This window comes from Dipteris shenzhenensis, unplaced genomic scaffold, assembly GCF_047967505.1.
Source record: "Dipteris shenzhenensis isolate YYH24624 ecotype China unplaced genomic scaffold, Dip_SZ_1.0 scaf0030, whole genome shotgun sequence".
In the NCBI taxonomy this organism is placed as follows: Eukaryota; Viridiplantae; Streptophyta; class Polypodiopsida; order Gleicheniales; family Dipteridaceae; genus Dipteris; species Dipteris shenzhenensis.
In genome coordinates, this window is record NW_028239337.1 from 92,133 (window position 1) to 98,132 (window position 6,000).

Sequence of the window (6,000 nt, forward strand, 5' to 3'; positions counted from 1 at the left end):
TTATTTATCTTCGTGCCCGGGCCTGTACCACGTAGGAGCATTCCGCTGAACCAAGCAGAAGCACACGTCGTTATATACAAATTTTGTTGTTGGGATTCCTACCTCGATATTGATGGGAATTCGTGGCAGGATCGATAGGAAAATTAGAACTTCCAGCCGGCAGGGAAAGGGAGGAACAACGAACTCCAGAATTGATACTAAAGGGAACCCGCCTACTGGGCCGCACGAATTGTTTGATTAGGTAGGTGCGATTCATGTTTTTGTTCTGGAGGAGTTGTCATGGTCAATTCGTGGTTTTTCTTTGTTCTTTCACTAGCGGATAACGGGAATCGAACCCGTATAGTCTGCTTGGAAGGCAGATAATTTCCCTTCCATCTATATCCGCCCGCTACGCCCGGACCTGAGAGCGTTTCCTCAGCGAGTGGAAGTTTTTACTTTAGAGGCGCCTACCCATTCTATTTTCTTTATGGAACTTGCTTGCGGAAGAAAATAGAATTTATGTGAATATTTCGCAGTTTGGTAAATAGGGGTCTCGGGTCTAAGCACAAGGAGGAAAGAAGGGAGCGATCCCTTCGAGTACTAGGTAGCAGTGCATGGTGTGAAAAGGCCCAATTGAGTTTTATCACGAGCATTCTCGCAATAAAACTTTCCGGTAATCTAACCAACCCGCCACTCGCGAGTTCCATGCATCTGGTAGTGAAGTCGAGGTCAATGGAGTTTTGGGGTGGGTGCCCCATGCCGTTCGCTTTGCGGAAGATGTTTCACGGGCTTGCTTGCTTGTGGGAGCGCTTCCCAAGCGAAATTCCGCTGTTTTGTCCTGAGGGTAAATTTATGGGGTTCGGCTTTCAAATCTAGCAGGCAGCTCATGGCCATTCTAGGAAAGTACTAGGTTTCGTAAATGGGGAGAAGTACTAAGTTTCGTAAATGGAATAAAGCTATGAATATGAAAAGGGGATTTTATCCCACGAACACACGGGAATGGAACGCATGAAAGAACTCATTTTTATTTCAGGTAGTACTTGTTTCGAAGGTGCAGTTTTAGGAAAGGGCGTTGGGGCGGCCACCATGTGCGAGGAGCACGTTACGACCCGTTGGCCCCAGGCTCCGTGGTGGGTAAACGGTAAACCCAACTCCACCCACCCGAAGGACAGTAAGGGCGTGAAGACCGAAGTTGGTGTAGTGCTAGCCAGAGCGTAAGTCAACGAGTCCCGTTATAGGCTCCCTTCCGGCGGCGGGGCATGCACAGGGGAATGCATGGGCGCAGCTACTGGGATCGTGGTATGCCAAGTCCCTATCATGGTAGGGAATAGCAGCCCTCTACCATCCTCAAGATATGGCGTAGCCACCGTATCTACATGTACGGTTAGGAGTCTAGGAAGCGAAATGGCTAGAGCACGGGAAAATAACGATCCCCGCCAGAGCTTTGGGGGATTTCCCCAAGGCTCTGGGATCTTTTGTAAACCCCATGTTCAGTGTCATATGGCAAATATTAGTCGTATGGCGGATATTAAGGGAAGCAGAAGCTTTCATCGAAGGGTGGAAATTCAATGGGTTAGGAATGAGCCAGGGGAATATACAAACCTTTGTCGCGTTGCGAGTGACCCCAATGTCATTCAGGCGGCTTATGAGCGCCTCGAGTCAACCCCTGAGAATTCGACTCCAGGCGGAGACGGGGGGAGGGAACCCCAGAGTTTTCTAGCGGAAACGGAGTGGGTAAACCCCCGGATCTCTGATCGATGGGTCGATAAGACTTGCCAAGCTATTCGGGATGAAAGTCTCAACAGGGGGGGGGTTCGACCCGCTCGACGTGTCATGATACCAGAGCCTAGGAAGACTGGAAGGCCACGACGTATAACTTCACCGAGGGACGAGGTCGTGCAGGAAGCTGTTCGAATAGCTCTAGAAGGCGTGTATGAAAGTACCTTTCTGGATTGTTCGCATGGGTTCAGGCCGAGCAGAGGATGTCACATAGGACTGGAGTCCATAAAGAAAAAATGGACAGGCATCTCTTGGTTGTTGGAGTTCGACACCGAGAAAGGTTACGATTTTATCGATCAGAACATCCCTAAGTCTCCCATTGAACGAAGGGTGGAAGATCCTGGGTTCATGCTTCTGTTAGACCGTCTTCCTGAGGCGGGTCCAATAGGAGGTGAGCAAGGAAGGCCTAACCCGGATGAAGGAGTGCCGCAGGGGAGTATTATTTCGCCCCTTCTGTGTAACATCCACCCCCACGAGCCAGACGTGTTCGTTAATCCATTGGTTAGGCAATATGACACTACCAAGATCTGCAAGCTCCGCAGGAAGAATGGGGCATATCCCCACTTCGAAGCCAATCAGCATATTATGAAACTCCCTCCTCGGAAGAGAGTATCGATCGCAGTTATGGCTAAGAGGGCGGCTGGAAAAGCGGGCATCTTCTCGTTCAAGGACCCCAAATCCATTCGGGTGAGATACGTGCGTTACGCGGACGACTCATCGCTAGGAATTGCCGGTTACGCGAATTTGGTAAGAGGGATTTAGGACAGGATCACTGAATTCTTGTAGAATCAGCTACGGTTGGAGGTAGGCATGGCGGCTAGAGCGAAGCATATGGCTTTTGGAGAAGTCACCTTCTTGGGTATGCGTATTAAGGTGCCCCCGATCAAGAATTGGTCTTGAATTTCTCCGAAACAACGCGAGTGGCGCCTGAGAGTGAAAACCGCGGCTCGCTATATGGCTGAGATCCGTGAGAAGCGGCTCGGGGCGGCTTTCAGGAAGAGAGCTGTGACCATGTTGGCGAGAGCTTTACGGAAGGCGCCCAAAGACCCCTCGAAGGAGGAATCGGCCAGTCAGCTCTCTTGCCCCCTTCTCCTGGAAACCCGGCGTCTCTTTGCGGCTGAATTACCCGAGGACGGGGAGGGCGAGAGGGCGAAGCGGGGAAGTGCCTACAGTCTCGGAGGGATACTCTAGAAGGGAGGGAGTAAAACCACGAGGCCGAAGGTCAAGTGGTCACCACCAGACCGGAAGGAGAGGGCCCCGGAGGGGGACGAAAACGAAGTGAGAGGGGAATAAGACGATAGCCTTATTCGTACCGGGGTGGCAAAGCCACCCCAGGGTCCCGGAAGAAGGGAGACGAGATCGTAGGGAGAGGGCCGAAGGCCGGGTTCCCTAACGGGAACCCTAGCAACTCAGTGCTTCATCTCCGGAGAAGCGCTTTTCTTTTGCGCGCTCCGAAGGTTATCCCGAATGGAGTGAGGTAAAGGAACGCTTGCCGCGCTTACCTTGTACTTACCTCGTCCCCCGCGGGAAGCGGCCAGGAGCTAAGGAAGCGGCAAGCGCTTTATCCTCCTTTCCCCGGACCAGAGAAAGTCTCCCGCCCGGGGAGGGGACCCAAAGGCGAAGGGAGACCCGGGGAAAGCTACGCTTTCCCCGTGCAATTTATCCCGGGCCCCAGGTACGGGGACCTCCCTGGTTACGGGGGAGCTCCCCTACGCCCCAGCTCCCCCGTAACCACGGGGCCCCTACACCCCAAGAGGGCGGAGCGGACGTTCCTTCGAGGAACAGCGCCGCTGTGTGGCCTGCCATCAGAGATTCAGCAACTCTCCCAGGATCTTCAAGGCCGGATCGGGCAGTGGGTGGTGGAATCGACTGAGATATCTGGGCCAGATGTGTCCTGGGCCTGCGGCCTCATGCTTCGTTTCTGGAGAGTGCAGAGAGATACAATTACGTTCCACTACAGATTCTGGCTCCGAAGAAGCAAATCTACCATAAATCGAGGCAAGCAAAGGGGTCTTATATCGCCAAAGCCCGGAAACCCTACTCACTACGGAAGATCGGGAAATCCATTCCACCCGGATAGAATCCGATAGTACAATGCCGTCGGTCGCGGAATGCTGCAGTAGTATCGTATTCGCGATAATCTTCACTCGGTGAAGGCAATAGTGGATTATCATATCCAATGGTCCGCCATCTTCACTTCGGCAAATAAGCACAAATCGGGAAATGATTCGGAGGTTCGGTAGGGACTTGGGGTATGTAGATGAAAGAGACAGAAGGATCTCGTTGATGCCTTCAGCTGAGATCAGAAGCTTGGGGAAAGGTGCGAATGTGAAAGTTCAGATCACTGGTGAATTCAAGTCTCTCAACCCTGACTGGATTCGCTTCCCCAAGCAACTCTGGGCCAACCCAGCCAGTGCTGTGCTGGGACGCAAGAACTTGGACATTGAGATTTATCATGTCTGTAAGTTAGTGAGACATCTCGGCCATTTCCGTGAGGTCAAAGCGGTGAACTTTAGGATAAATAAAGACTATCAGGCTTGGCTGCCACTCAGTCGGCACTGAACCGAAAGCAGATCCCTCTCCTCCGTGTCACCACCATCGTGTCCAGATGCATGGAGGTCTAGTTACCTTCGACTATTCGGATCTGGCGATTGCGCACGAGGTGAATCTGAAGAAGCTATAACCGATTAACCCATTCGAAGTTCTGTGGAGAGCCGGATGAGGGGAGACCTTCACGTCCGGTTCGGAGGGCGGGGTGGCCTCGACCCCTACGATTATCGCTGTGTCTACTGGAATAAAGATTTCTAGGTTCGACTGGATAATTACCGATATATATATGACACACCGGTTTTCCGCACGAACTTCTGCCGGTGGTGACAGGGTAACAGGCCTTAATCTTCATCGTGCGACTCGAAGTTTGACTACGTGGGGGGGTTCCTCGGCCTCATATTTCGGTGGAGAAACTCCACGAGGTAAAGTTGAGGTGCCGAAGAGCAGGGTGAGAGAGATCTGCTTGAAGGGGGATTCCAAAGGTGCAACTGGGCAACGGGAGGATTCCGATAAGCCCTTTACTACTTCAGTAAGAGGAACCACTAGAGTTAGATCACTAAATTCTAACCGAGCGCCGCACGGTGACCTCACGGAGATCTCGACGAGATCTCTCAATAATCCTTATTTCGGCGCCCCTCGGAATAGCATTATCAAAGCCAAACTAAAAATGGCCGTAGTGGGTCGAAGGCCCAACCGGTTAGAGAGGCCCGCTTCAAGACATACGCCATCATGTTCACAGGGGCTGGGAAAACTCGAGTTAAGGAACCTCTGCACACCAACGTTGTGGGTGCCGAACTACCTCAACTAAATCTATCGAACGAACCAGGTCAATCCAAAACATAAGAATTACCAACCGCATTCCTTACCCCCGGACAGAGACCTACCACTCATAGCGGTAGGTAACATCTAATCACACCGCCCCACCCCAGCTATATTAGGCCAGACGCTGGATAGCATCCCAGCAGACTGGATTAACTAAGTCCAAGAAGAACTGAGAACGGAGAAATTTCCTTATGGGCGAAGCCTTCCTCCTTATGGGCAGAGCGAATTCCGACCCTTAAGCGTAATCCTGGATAAGATCGTTCTTGAAGCGCCGAGGATGCTCTCGGAAGTGGTATATGAACCGACATTCAGCAAAATGTCGCACGGATTCCAACCGAGAAAATCATGTCATACTGCACCCAAAGGCATACGCACCAACTTCAAAGCCACTACGTGGGCAATTGGGGGAGACATAAGCAACTACTATGACACCATCGATTCGCACATACCAACCGGAATCATGAGGAGGAAGATCGGAGACAATAAATCGATGAGACCTATCCGAAGAACACTACGCGCGGGCAAATGCGAATTCAACACCACAAAGGCAGCTTGTTGGCTAGGGCCCCGGAAATGGCCTGAAAGGCCATTTGGGTTACCCACTTCGTTCGTGAAAAAGAAGGGGGTTCCGCAGGGGAATGACATATCCCCGATACTAGCAAGTATCTACTACAACGAGCCCGATCAATGGATGATAGAGAGAATCCGGAGATTCAACCGCGGCAGAGAAAGGCCCGTAGGGCAGAAAACGCTTCGCGTTTTCTGGAAAAGAAATAGCAAGTGGATGAAAATCACCTCTGGGCTGAAGTACGCTCGGAAAAAAGGACAAGCTCAACGGATAGCGAAACTGGAAAATCAACAGAGACAAAC